Raw genomic sequence first — 14,522 nt, 5'->3', positions numbered from 1 at the left:
TTGTCCGTGACAGTCTCTCAGTCCCTCTATTTTCACCTCTCTGAGGCTTGTTCCATGTAAATATCCATCCTGTTTCAAAATCACTTTTATCGTGGATGAATTTGTCCCGCTTGCGTTGTTTTATCTCTGCCTGAATTGGGATCATTCTTGTGTCTAATTTTTTATTTAGCTGTGTCCACTGATTTTCTGTCAGCCTACTTTTTAGTTCATCCTGCGTTTTCCGCATCTCAATATTTACTTGTTCATAACTCTGCATGTTGGATTTCAGTACTAGCTGTAACAGATCTTGTGAACATTTAAGCATTATCTTTTCCCATTCAACTTTAAGGCCATGTGCACACATTCAGTATTTTTCGCGTTTTTTCGCTATAAAAACGCGAAAAAAACGCTTACATATGCCTCCTATTATTTAAAGTGTATTCCGCATTTCTTGTGCAAATGTTGCTTTTTTTTCCGCAAAAAAAAAAGCAACATGTTAATTAAATTTGCGGAATTGCGGGGATTCCGCACACCTAGGAATGCATTAATCTGCTTACTTTCCGCATGGGGCTGTGCACACCATGCGGGAAGTAAGCAGATTATGTGCGGTTGGTACCCAGGGTGGAGGAGAGGAGACTCTCCTCCACGGACTGGGCACCATATAATTGGTAAAAAAAAAAAAAGAATTAAAATAAAAAATAGTGATATACTCACCCTCTGATGGCCCTGGAGTCTTCCCGCCTCTCATCGGTGCATGCTGCCGCTTCCATTCCTATAGATGCTCTGTGTGAAGGACCTGCGATGACATCGCCGTCTTGTGATTGGTCGCGTGACCGCTCACATGAACGCGACGTCATCGAAGGTCCTGCACACACACACCATCTATAGGAACGGACGCCGCTGAGGAGATCGGCTGTCTGCAGGTAAGTATAACCATTTTTTTTATTTTTTTTTATTATTTTTAAACATTCTATCTTTTACTATTGATGCTGCATAGGCAGCATCTATAGTAAAAAGTTGGTCACACTTGTCAAACACTATGTTTGACAAGTGTGACCAACCTGTCAGTCAGTTTTCCAAGCGATGCTACAGATCGCTTGGAAAACTTTAGCATTCTGCAAGCTAATTTCGCTTGCAAAATGCTAAAAAAAACGCGAAAAAAAACGGGGAAAAAAAATGCGGATTTCTTGCAGAAAATTTCCGGTTTTCTTCAGGAAATTTCTGCAAGAAATCCTGACGTGTGCACATACCCTTAAAGTGGGATCGTCAGTGAAGTGTGCAACTTCTTTCCAGACCCTTAAGCCCCGAGGGACTCTGTCAGTGTCAACATATGATCTAAGGGAGTTGTTGGTCCAAAACAGTCTTATCTCCCTCTCAGTTAAGGTACCGTCACACTAGACGATATCACTAGCGATCCGTGACGTTGCAGCGTCCTGGCTAGCGATATCGTCCGGTGTGACAGGCAGCAGCGATCAGGCCCCTGCTGTGATATCGCTGGTCGGGGAAGAAAGTCCAGAACTTTGTTTCGTCGCTGGATCTCCCGCTGACATCGCTGAATCGGCGTGTGTGACGCCGATTCAGTGATGTCTTCGCTGGTAACCAGGGTAAACATCGGGTTACTAAGCGCAGGGCCGCACTTAGTAACCCGATGTTTACCCTGGTTACCATTGTTAAAGTAAAAAAAACAACCACTACATACTTACCTACCGCTGTCTGTCCCCGGCGCTCAGCTTCTCTGCACTCCTCCTGCACTGACTGTGAGCACAGCGGCCGGAAAGCACAGCGGTGACGTCACCGCTCTGCTTTCCGGCTGCCCGGCGCTCACAGCCAGAGCAGAGAAGCACAGCGCCGGGGACAGACAGCGGTAGGTAAGTATGTAGTGGTTGTTTTTTTTTACTTTAACGATGGTAACCAGGGTAAACATCGGGTTACTAAGCGCGGCCCTGCGCTTAGTAACCCGATGTTTACCCTGGTTACCGGCATCGTTGGTCGCTCGAGAGCTGTCTGTGTGACAGCTCTCCAGCGACCAAACAGCGACGCTGCAGCGGTCCGGATCGTTGTCGGTATCGCTGCAGCGTCGCTTAGTGTGACGGTACCTTTAGACTCATCTAGAGTAAAGGTACCTTCACACTGAGCAACTTTAGAACGATAACGATAGCGATCCGTGATGTTGCAGCGTCCTGGATAGCGATATCGTTGTGTTTGACACACAGCAGAGATCCGGATCCTGCTGTGACATCGCTGGTCGGAGCTAGAAGGCCAGAACGTTATTTCGTCGCTGGATCACCCGCTGACATCGCTGAATCGGCGTGTGTGACGCCGATCCAGCTATGTCTTCACTTGTAACCAGGGTAAACATCGGACTACTAAGCGCAGGGCCGCGCTTAGTAACCCGATATTTACCCTGGTTACCATTGTAAATGTAAAAAAAAACACTACATACTTACATTCCAGTGTCTGTCGCGTCCCCGGCGTCAGCTTCCCTGCATTATGTCAGCGCCGGCCGGCCGTAAAGCAGAGCACAGCAGTGACGTCACCGCTCTGCTTTACGGCCGGCGCTTACACAGTGCAGGGAAGCTGACGCCGGGGGACACGACAGACACCGGAATGTAAGTATGTAGTGTTTGTTTTTTTTACATTTACAATGGTAACCAGGGTAAACATCGGGTTACTAAGCACGGCCCTGCGCTTAGTAACCCGATGTTTACCCTGGTTACCCGGGGACTACGGCATCGTTGGTCGCTGGAGACCTGTCTGTGTGACGGCTCTCCAGCGACCACACAACGACGAAACAGCGACGCTGCAGCGATCTGCATCGTTGTCTATATCGCTGCAGCGTGGCTTAATGTGACTGTACCTTTAGAGAAGCCATCAGGCAATTGTCAGACACAGACAGTTACAAGAGGTTATCGAAAGATCCCACGCAAATGTTTAAGGGAGAGTTACGGTCCTTTCTAAAACAATCAGTAGAGGTTAATGTCATCACCCAGAACAAGGCCACAAAATTGCTGCCGGAGTTCCCCATTAACCCACACTGGTATCATGTCCCAAAGATACAAAAGTCTATAACAGATCCACAGGCGTGTACTACGGAGGACATAGAATGAACTTCAATCCAATATTGCGGCCAGCATGCAGCCAGCGGATAAGGAAAGGGTGAATCAAACACCCGAAAACTCCGCCCATATGACTGAAAACCGGTCCCGCCGAATTCAGGTGACAGGTTCCCTTTAAGGCAGACAATGTGGAGGCCATATATCATAGGAGGATTGTTTAGAGCATAGTATGGACAAATATTTTTATGTAGAAGGCATTTTAATAACACTCATTTTTAAGGGTACCATGTCAGAGAAGATGGAAGTCTGTAGAGACTAACTGTGGTTGTGAAAAGTTATCATGGCATCTAGACAAGATGGAGACGAAGGAAAGAGACGATTCCTATCAAAGAAGTTGTCACCTATAAGGTACCTGGAAGTAAATATTTATTTGTGATACTGACTACGTCTCATCAGTCCTGTAGTTCCTGAATAGAGATGGGCGGACCCCTGGATGTTCGGATCCAGCGGGTTCAGCCGAACAGTTACAAAACGTATGGGTTCACATACCAGAACAGTAGCCGGACCCAAACCCCATTCACCGCTAAGCACATTGAGAAAGTCTCACAGTGCAGCGCTGAGCTCAAAGAGTTCACCGCAGTTCACCGTGAGAAATTGAACTCTGAGCTCAGTGCTGCGCCGAGAGACAACCTCCAGCAATATAGAGGTAATGACTGTCCTTGGTTTTACATTTAAAATATAGGATGTCAGGGATGAATATAATTATTTATCCCCTGTACTGTGTAAGTGGTCCCCAAACAATAAATATATTCTATATCTAACAGTGAAATTCAACTCCCTGTTGCTGATATTTTGGGGTGAGAAGATAACAATTCTAGTGGACGTGGTTGTCAGAGCTTGTTACCTGATCTATTGGAGGGTTGTGTTAGAGCTCCTGTTACCTTAGTCTCTGATCTATTCCTTTGCTTGAGGGGTGCTGGTTTGCAAGGCACCAGCAGCTTCATCTCTCTAGGTCACCAAAATACCTTGCCCCAACCCTGGCTGAATGACACACGCACACCCATTCTACCTGGTTCAGTGATATCACAAGTCCCAGACAGGAGAAGGGCTTGTTCTATAGATTACTTTGACATAATGTGTTTTTCATCTCTCTCTGTGGATTTTTATTATTGCTAAAAATGCTTTTTCTGCTTTTTTCTTTTGGCAATTCCCTGCATTGATTTTTTTGAAGAAATAAACAGTACAGGCCTAATTCCTTCATTGTGTGCCCGCTCTAGCAACAAGCAGCTAGGTAATTGCAGTTCTGAAAGGATGTGTAACCATCTGGGAATAGAGGAATCATCAGACAGCTTTGATGGGTTCAATACAAGCAAATAAGCTCCCTACACAAGAGTGAGAGGAGGCTTGCAAGCCCTTATAGCTCAGTGCACATCAGTTCTGGTAACGGTCAATACCACAACTAGCCCAGAATGGAGCCAATGTCTATTGAGTGACCATTGCCTCAAATAGAAAATAGCTCCAGTTCACGATTATAGCCCCTTATTACACATAGAAGCTGCTTCACCAGGGATATTCCAGCAGACTGAAACCAGACCCAAAAATGAAAAAGGACCCATTGCAACACATTGTCTTCATCAGATGTAATTTTGTCATTCATGCCTTGCATGCAGGGCCGGTTTTAGACAAAGTAGGGCCCTGGACAAAAGTTTAAAGTGGGGCCCCAAATGCTAACATATCGCACCATCGCACAGAAACATTTATGTTGTTTTTACAAGCGCTACGTTCAGGCCCCTAAACTAGCGTGATCGACAATATTGAAGTCGTTCGACGCTTGCTTCCCGTGCTCTTTAGGGTAGGTGCACATGTTCAGTAATTGGCAGCACTTTGGGCCCAGCACATGTCCGCTGTGTCCAAACCGCTGCCAGCTATTGAACGCAGGTGATTCCGCATGTGTTCATTGAACCATGCGGATTCACTGCGTCCAATACATTGTACGGGTAAAATTTATCTTGCGGAGACAAATAAAGATAAAGTGACATGCTGCGGTCTGGAAAGATGTGCCGCATATCCGTCTTCGCAAGTGAGCTGCGAGCATCTTTGCACACTTAGTAGGCATGGGATTTCTTGAAATCCCATCCACTATGCTGTAACATCGGGCCGCTGCACAAGTACGCAACGTCCAACCTGCATTGTTTACTGACCGTGTGCACCTACTCTTACTCCGGCTGAGGAAGAATGTATAATGCAGGTCCCATATGGTAAAATGCACTCCCCATGGTCCTTGGTAGAGTATACTGCAGCCCCCCGCATGCAGTATAATGCAGCCCCTCAGAGTATAATGCAGGTCCCACCCCCACAAACACACATAGTATAATGCAACGCCCTCAGAGTATACTGAAGCCCCCTCAGAGTATAAGGCAGCCCCACACACACAGTATAATTCACCCCCCCAAACACACAGTATACTGCAGCCCCCACACATAGTATAATACAGCTCCCCCACACACAGTATAATGCAGCCCCTCAGAGTATAAAGCAACCCTCTCAGAGTATAATGCAGCCCTACACACAATATAATGCAGCCTCCCCACAAACACACAGTATAGTGCAGCACCCGCACACAGTATAACGCAGCTCCCTAAGAGTATAATGCAGCCACACACACAGCATAATGCAGCCCCCCAGAGTATAAAGCAGCCCCCTCAGAGTATAATGCTGCCCCCAGAGTATAAAGCAGCCCCCTCGGAGTATAATGCAGCCCCCCCACAAACACACAGTATAGTGCAGCCCCCCCACACACACACAGTATACACACAATACTTACCTCTCCCCCTCGATCCCCAGCTGCTCTGACTTCTGCAGAGCGTTTCAGCGTCTCATCAGCTCCACTGCTGATATACCCTGACTCAGAGGCAGAGGGTGAGTGATGGGAGAGGGAGTGTCACAAGACGCTTTCTCCTCCATCACTGCTTCAACTTTATCGGCATCATAGATGCCATTGAATGCGCGATGCGGGGAGGGGGCAACGCCAGCCCCTCTTAATTAGAGGCCCCAAAGCGGCCACTGGATGGGGGCCCCTGAAGCAGTGGAGGCCGTAGGCGGCTGCCTGGTATGCCTGCCCCTAGCGGCGCCGGCCCTGCTTGCATGTGTTTGTTAAGTAAGAGCACAACTTTCTGGAATATATATATTTGTATAGGTGTATGTGAAGCAAAAGTTGAACTGGGAAGTTGACCGGTGTAACCCTTGACTCTGATCTCTCCTTCAAACCACACATCCAAGCCCTCTCCACTTCCTGCCGACTCCAACTCAAAAATATTTCCAGGATCCATCTGCTCACTCCTTAATCAAGAATCTGCAAAAACACTAGTGTATGGCCTAATCATCTGCCTTGACTACTGCAACCTCCTGCCCTGTGGCCTCCCCTCCAATCTGTCCTAAACTCTGCTTCCAGACTAATCCACCTGTCCCCCCCCCCCGCTATTCCTCTCCCCTCTATCAATCCCTTCACTGGCTCCCCATTACCCAGAGACTCCAGTTCAAAACCCTAACCATGACATACAAAGCCATCCAAAACCTGTCTCCTCCATACATCTGTGACCTAGTCTCCCGGTACTTACCTGCACGCAACCTCCAATTCTCACAAGATCTCTTTCTCTACTCCCCTCTTATCTCCTCTTCCCACAATCGCATACTAGATTTCTCCTGTGCATCCCCCTACTCTGGAATGCTCTATCACAACATATCAAACTCTCGCCTACCGTGGAAACCTTCAAAAAGAAACTGAAGACCTACCTTTTCCGACAAGCCTACAACCTGCAGTAACCCTCGTTACACCATGCCGCTGCACGACCACCTCTATCCACACCTATTGTATCCTCACCCGTCCCTTGTAGACTGTGAGCCCTCGTGGGCAGGGTTCTCTCTCCTCCTGTACCAGTCAGTGACTTTTGTTCAAGATTACTGTGCTTGTTTTTTATTATGTACTAGATGGAGGCCCGATGCTATCACATCGGGAGGGCGGTAATGTCACGATGGGGGCAGGCTTTGCAGCGTTGAGAATCTTTCCCCCCCATGTGCTCACCCACCTATCCACGCTCTTTTTCCCCATGTGCTGACTTCTCTCGTCTGTGCTCTCTTCTTTGACCTGTCTACCCCATGTGGTATCCCCCTTGTCTGCTGTCTCTCTCCTTCCTGTGCTGTGTTCTCCCCTCATGTGCTGTCCTGTTTGAGCTGTCTCCCCCTGTGCTCTGTTTGTCTCACCCTTGTGCGCTTTCTCTCTGCCCCATCTGCTTTGTTGTCTTCGACGCTGTGCCTTTTCTGCTTTCCTTTCATTGTCATCGGTGTACTTTTTATGAGGAGCCATGTTGGCGTTGATATTTGGTTTTTAAAGGGGTTTTCCCACAAATGAAAGTTCATTTTAAAAATTGTCTCTGACCGTGTACAGAACATACCACAGCTCCTGGGCAGGGGAGGAAGCAAAAGACAATACTGACATTACAGCAGGAGATCACAGAGGATACATTTTGTGAGGTAAAATATTGTTTAAAAACAGTCAGTAAAATATTTTACCTGACAAAAGAAATCCTCTGTGATCCCCTTTGTAATGTCAGTATTGTCTTTTGCATCCTCCCCTGCCCAGGAGATGTGATATGCTCTGAACACGGTCAGACACAGATTTTTAAAATGAACTTTCGTTCGTGGGAAAACCACTTTAATGTGACCGGCTTCCTCTGCCTGTAAACACGTTGCGCATCTGCCGCCGGGATCAGAAGAACGATTCACTGCGCGGTATTCACACAGGCGCAGTAAATCAGACCGTCACCATCTTTATGCAGACAGATAGTGGCGGATACATTAAAACTGTGAATGCGCTCCTCCTGTACAAAGATGGCGGCGGTCAGTGAATCATTCGGCTGATCCCGGCGGCGGCGTGTTCGTGATGGTGTTCCGCTGGTGGTACTGTGCAAGAGGCTGCGTACGGCGTATACAGTGTGTGTGTGAGAGTGTGTGGTGCGTACGGCGTATACAGTGTGTGTGTTTGTGGTGCATACGGCATATACAGTGTGCGCGTGTGGGGTGCATACTGCGTATACAATATGTGTGTGTGTATGTGTGGTGCGATGGTGTTGCACTGGTGGTACCGCGCAAGAGGCTGTGTACGCGTATACAGTTGTGTGTGTGTGGTGCGATGGTGTTCCGCTGGTGGTACCGTGCAATAGGCTGGTACCACCAGCAGTTTCCATATTGAGACATCCATCACTTCGGTGTCCCAATATAGAGGTTGGTGAACTTCCGCCGCTTGGAATTCTGGGATCCAGCACATTCATATGTAGAACCTCAGTATAAAATTCCTTTTTATTATTAAAAACAAGGCAACAACCCCACCTACAATAACTGACAAGAAAAAAACCAACAAAAAGAAAACAAAAAATGTGCTCATACCGAATAAAAAGCAACTGATGGGGAAACCTATAGCACCCTATTAAAGGCACCTATACTGTCCCTGCCTGGCTGCGGAGGTAGATGCCCTAGGGGGAGCGTTATGGCGCCCCCGCTCAACGATGACTCTCCCTAAGGGCCCTAATAAACCCTACAGCCACTAGTGTAAGCCACTACCCAGACATTAAGGGGTCCTCTAGCACTATACAGATGACTACTATGCTAGGGATTACCTAGTTCCCCAACAGAAACAAGCTATATACAAACACATATGGCGATAGATATATATCAACTAGATAATAATTAATTCACAGCGGCCCGGAGATCATTAGCACATTGTGAATATGCATCAACCGGATCAACCATTTGCATGGGCTATTGCTCAGAACAGTGTGGGTAAAAATCAAAATAGATACAGCCGGATGTTTTACGTGTCAGTCCATGCATGGAAATGAGTAGATCCGGCTGTATCTATTTTGATTAGCAATAGCAAGGTGGCATTAACCCTTCATTACCCCATATCCCACCGCTACACGGGAATGGGAAGAGAGTGGCCAAGTGCCAGAATAGGCGCATCTACCAGATGTGCCTTTTCTGGGGTGGCTGGGGGCAGATGTTTTTAGCCGGGGGGGGCAATAACCATGGACCCTCTCCAGGCTATTAATATCTGCCCTCAGTCACTGGCTTTACTACTCTGGCGGAGAATATTGCGCGGGAGCCCACGCCAATTTTTTCCGCCATTTAACCCTTTAATTTAATAGCTAGAACAGCCAAATTTTGCATATACACACTACTAACAGTAGTGTGGAATATGAAAAAAAAATGGGGATATGAGATGCTTTACTGTATGTAAACCATGTCTCATATCATGTCGGGTTTAGGAAGGAGAAAGCAAAAGCCGGTAATTGAATTCAATTACCGGCTTTAAAGCTATCTAGCGCTGTATGAAGTTATAATATATATACATATATGTGTCTACTGACAATATATATATATATATATATAGACAGTATATATGTTTGTTTGTTTTTTTTGACACATGGATCCCTTGTATAGCCGTATGTCGGTTTTGCAAGCCTGCGAGGAAAACACGCAGTACGGATGACATACGGATTACATACGGAGGATGCCATGCGCAAAAAACGCTGATACACCCTGCCTACGGAGGAGCTACGGACCACTATTTTGGGGACTTTTCAGCGTATTACGGCCGTAATATACGGACCGTATTGTCTTACGCTGAGTGTGACTCCAGCCTGATGGTTTGCAGAAACACCTATATCCATAATTCATAGAGTGTAACTTAAATGCATCTAAATATATTAAACACCAATATAAGATGCAATGCCAGCCAATACAACAAATATATACGGTACTTTATTGATAAAAAGTAAAACCACATACAGGTGCTTAGAATATCATCAAAAACTTAATTTACAGTTAGGGCCAGAAATATTTGGACAGTGACACAATTTTCGCGAGTTGGGCTCTGCATGCCACCACATTGGATTTGAAATGAAACCTCTACAACAGAATTCAAGTGCAGATTGTAACGTTTAATTTGAAGGGTTGAACAAAAATATCTGATAGAAAATGTAGGAATTGTACACATTTCTTTACAAACACTCCACATTTTAGGAGGTCAAAAGTAATTGGACAAATAAACATAACCCAAACAAAATATTTTTATTTTCAATATTTTGTTGCAAATCCTTTGGAGGCAATCACTGCCTTAAGTCTGGAACCCATGGACATCACCAAACGCTGGGTTTCCTCCTTCTTAATGCTTTGCCAGGCCTTTACAGCCGCAGCCTTCAGGTCTTGCTTGTTTGTGGGTCTTTCCGTCTTAAGTCTGGATTTGAGCAAGTGAAATGCATGCTCAATTGGGTTTAGATCTGGAGATTGACTTGGCCAATGCAGAATGTTCCACTTTTTGGCACTCATGAACTCCTGGGTAGCTTTGGCTGTATGCTTGGGGTCATTGTCCATCTGTACTATGAAGCGCCGTCCAATCAACTTTGCAGCATTTGGCTGAATCTGGGCTGAAAGTATATCCCGGTACACTTCAGAATTCATCCGGCTACTCTTGTCTGCTCTTATGTCATCAATAAACACAAGTGACCCAGTGCCATTGAAAGCCATGCATGCCCATGCCATCACGTTGCCTCCACCATGTTTTACAGAGGATGTGGTGTGCCTTGGATCATGTGCCGTTCCCTTTCTTCTCCAAACTTTTTTCTTCCCATCATTCTGGTACAGGTTGATCTTTGTCTCATCTGTCCATTGAATACTTTTCCAGAACTGAGCTTGCTTCTTGAGGTGTTTTTCTGCAAATTTAACTCTGGCCTGTCTATTTTTGGTATTGATGAATGGTTTGCATCTAGATGTGAACCCTTTGTATTTACTGTCATGGAGTCTTCTCTTTACTGTTGACTTAGAGACAGATACACCTACTTCACTGAGAGTGTTCTGGACTTCAGTTGATGTTGTGAACGGGTTCTTCTTCACCAAATTAAGTATGCGGCGATCATCCACCACTGTTGTCATCCGTGGACGCCCAGGCCTTTTTGAGTTCCCAAGCTCACCAGTCAATTCCTTTTTTCTCAGAATGTACCCAACTGTTGATTTTGCTACTCCAAGCATGTCTGCTATCTCTCTGATGGATTTTTTCTTTTTTTTCAGCCTCAGGATGTTCTGCTTCACCTCAATTGAGAGTTCCTTTGACCGCATGTTGTCTGCTCACAGCAACAGCTTCCAAATGCAAAACCACACACCTGGAATCCACCCCTGACCTTTTAACTACTTCATTGATTACAGGTTAACGAGGGAGACGCCTTCAGAGTTAATTGCAGCCCTTAGAGTCCATTGTCCAATTACTTTTGGTCCCATGAAAAAGAGGATGCTATGCATTACAGAGCTATGATTCCTAAACCCTTTCTCCGATTTGGATGTGGAAACTATCATATTGCAGCTGGGAGTGTGCACTTTCAGCCCATATTATATATATAATTGTATTTCTGAACATGTTTATGTAAACAGCTAAAATAACAAAACTTGTGTCACTGTCCAAATATTTCTGGCCCTAACTGTATTTCATTTCTTCAATACAAAAAGTGAAACTCATATTATATAGAGTCATTACAAACAGAGTGATCTATTTCAAGTGTTTATTTCTTTTAATGTTGATGATTATGGCATACAGCAAATGAAAACCCAAAGATCATTATCTCAGTAAATTAGAATAATTAACAAAAAAACACCTGCAAAGGCTTCCTAACTGTTTAAAAAGCTCCCTTAAGCTTTAGTCACACTAAATGACTTACCAACGATCACGACCAGCGATATGACCTGGCCGTGATTGTTGGTAAGTCGTTGTGTGGTCCCTGGGGAGCTGTCACACAGACAGCTCTCTCCAGCGACCAAGGATCAGGGGAAAGACTTCAGCATCGTTGAAACTGTCTTCAACTATGCCGAAGTCCCCCTGCAGCACCCGGGTAACCAGGGTAAACATCGGGTTACTAAGTGCAGGGCCGCGCTTAGTAACCCGATATTTACCCTGGTTACCATTGTAAAAGTTTAAAAAAAACAAACACTACATACTCACATTCTGATGTCTGTCACGTCCCCCGCCGGCGTCCACAGGGTTAAAACTGCTTTCGGCAAGAGCGCTGCTAATGCACGTGCTGCTGCCGAGAGCTTCCCTGCACTGACTGTGTCAGCGCCGGCAGTAACAGCGGTCGGCCGGCGCTGGCACATTAGCAGCGCTCCTGACGAAAGCAGTTTTAACCCTGTGGACGCCGGGGGACGTGACAGACATCAGAATGTGAGTATGTACTGTTTTGTTTTTTTTTATCTTTTACAATGGTAACCAGGGTAAATATTGGGTTACTAAGTGCAGCCCTGCGTTTAGTAACCCGATATTTACCCTGGTTACAAGTGAACACATCGCTGGATCGGCGTCACACACGCCGATCCAGCGATGACAGCGGGTGATCAGCGACCAAAAAATGGTCCTGATCATTCCCCAACGACCAACGATCTCCCAGCAGGGGCCTGATCGTTGGTCGCTGTTACACATAACGAGATCGTTAGCGGGATCGTTGCTACGTCACCAAAAGCGTGACGTTGCAACGATATCGTTAACGATATCGTTATGTGTGACTCCAGCTTTAGTCTGTTTCATTAGGCTCCACAATCATGGGGAAGACTGCTTACTTGACAGATGTCCATATTGCCCATGTTCCTATATAGATGATGGTTCTGTTGCCATATTCCTATATAGATAGTGGTTCTGTTGATGTATTCATTTACTCATGGTGCCTCTGGTCTTGTATTCCTGTAGTGATAGTGGTTATGGTCAGGGCCGCCATCAGGGCATTACTGCCCTGACTGGCATATGGGGCCCGATCAGCAGAGCAAGCATGCATAGGGCCCCATCTCATCTGCTCCGGGCCTCAGTGGCAGGATTCTGTCGGTGCAGTAGATTCTGCCAGAGCACCACACACACACACACACGGCAATAGAGTAAATGAACCTGCGTCCGAGACGCAGGTTCAGTTACTCTATTGCTGGGTGGGCCCGCACAGCAATAGTTAAAGCCGCCAACCAATCGGAGGGCGGCAGTGACGTCGGTGCGCACGTCACCAGCGTATGACGTCATTGTCTTTCGCGGGCAAGTGCGTGCTTGAAACGCCTGCAGAGATCATCGCCGCAGGAGCTCGGCCAGGTAAGAGGAAAGGGTTTTTTAAAATTTTTATTGAAAGCAGCAAGCCGCACTATGTTTCACCGGCATGATGGAGACACATAAACCATGTGTGGCAGGATTGGAGACACGGGGGCAGGATGGAGACATGGTGCAGGGTGGAGGCAGGATGGAGACAGATGGTGCAGGATGGAGACAGATTGGGCAGGATCATGGGGCAGGATGGAGACACATGGTGCAGGATCATGGGGCAGGATGGATATGATGGAGACAGATGGGGCAGCATCATGGGACAGATGGGGCAGGATCATGGGACAGATGGGGCAGGATCATGGAGCAGATGGGGCAGGATCATGGGACAGATGGGGCAAGATGGGACCTCACATGGGGGCAGGATAGGAGAACATATGGCTGGAGCCAGGAATGAGACACACGGGGGCCAAGATGGGGGATATTATTACCATAGGGGCTAATTAAAGGGAACCTGTCACCCCCAAAATCGAAGGTGAGCTAAGCCCACCGGCATCAGGGGCTTATCTTCAGCATTCTGGAAAGATAAGAAAAGGAGGTTATATTATACTCAACTGGGCGGGCGGGCGGTCCGATGGTCGTCGAGGTCCGGGACCTCCCATCTTCTTACGATGACGTCCTCTTCTTGTCTTCACGCTGCGGCCACGGCGCAGGCGTACTTTGTCTGCCCTGTTAAGGGCAGAGCAAAGTACTGCAGTGCGCAGGCGCTGGGCCTCTGCGACCTTTCCCGGCGCCTGCGCACTGCAGTGCTTTGCCCTCAACAGAGCAGACAAAGTACGCCTGCGCCGGAGCTGCAGCGTGAAGACAAGAAGAGGACGTCATCGTAAGAAGATGGAAGGTGCTCGACCGGACCACGACACCCATTGTACCAGACCGCAGCGGGAATGCCCTTGGGTGAGTATAATCTAACCTCTTTTTCTCATCTTTCAGGATACATGGGGGGCTTATCTACAGCATTCCAGAATGCTGTAGGTAAGCCCCTGATGCCAGTGGGCTTAGCTCACCTTCGATTTTGGGGGTGACAGGTTCCCTTTAAGGGATATTATTACTGCAGTGATGTATCTTATTTTTTGAGGATACTGTTTTAAATGAGGGGTGTGGCGTTCCTGTTACTGTGCAGAGCAACACTGTCGCCTTTTTTTCTTCATCTGGTGTAGTTTAGAATTTGGGAAAAAAAATAAGTAATGTGTTCTGCAAACAGTGCTGTAGATACTGTAACTGTGTTATTTCCTGCAGAGACGAGCCCTAGCTGGAAGAAGTGACATCACTGGTGAGTCAGTGTGTTACCTGTACACTGACACTATACACTGTATACT

Source organism: Ranitomeya imitator, chromosome 1 (assembly GCF_032444005.1).
Source record: "Ranitomeya imitator isolate aRanImi1 chromosome 1, aRanImi1.pri, whole genome shotgun sequence".
Lineage (NCBI taxonomy): Eukaryota > Metazoa > Chordata > Amphibia > Anura > Dendrobatidae > Ranitomeya > Ranitomeya imitator.
Note: the sequence above shows the minus strand (reverse complement) of the source record.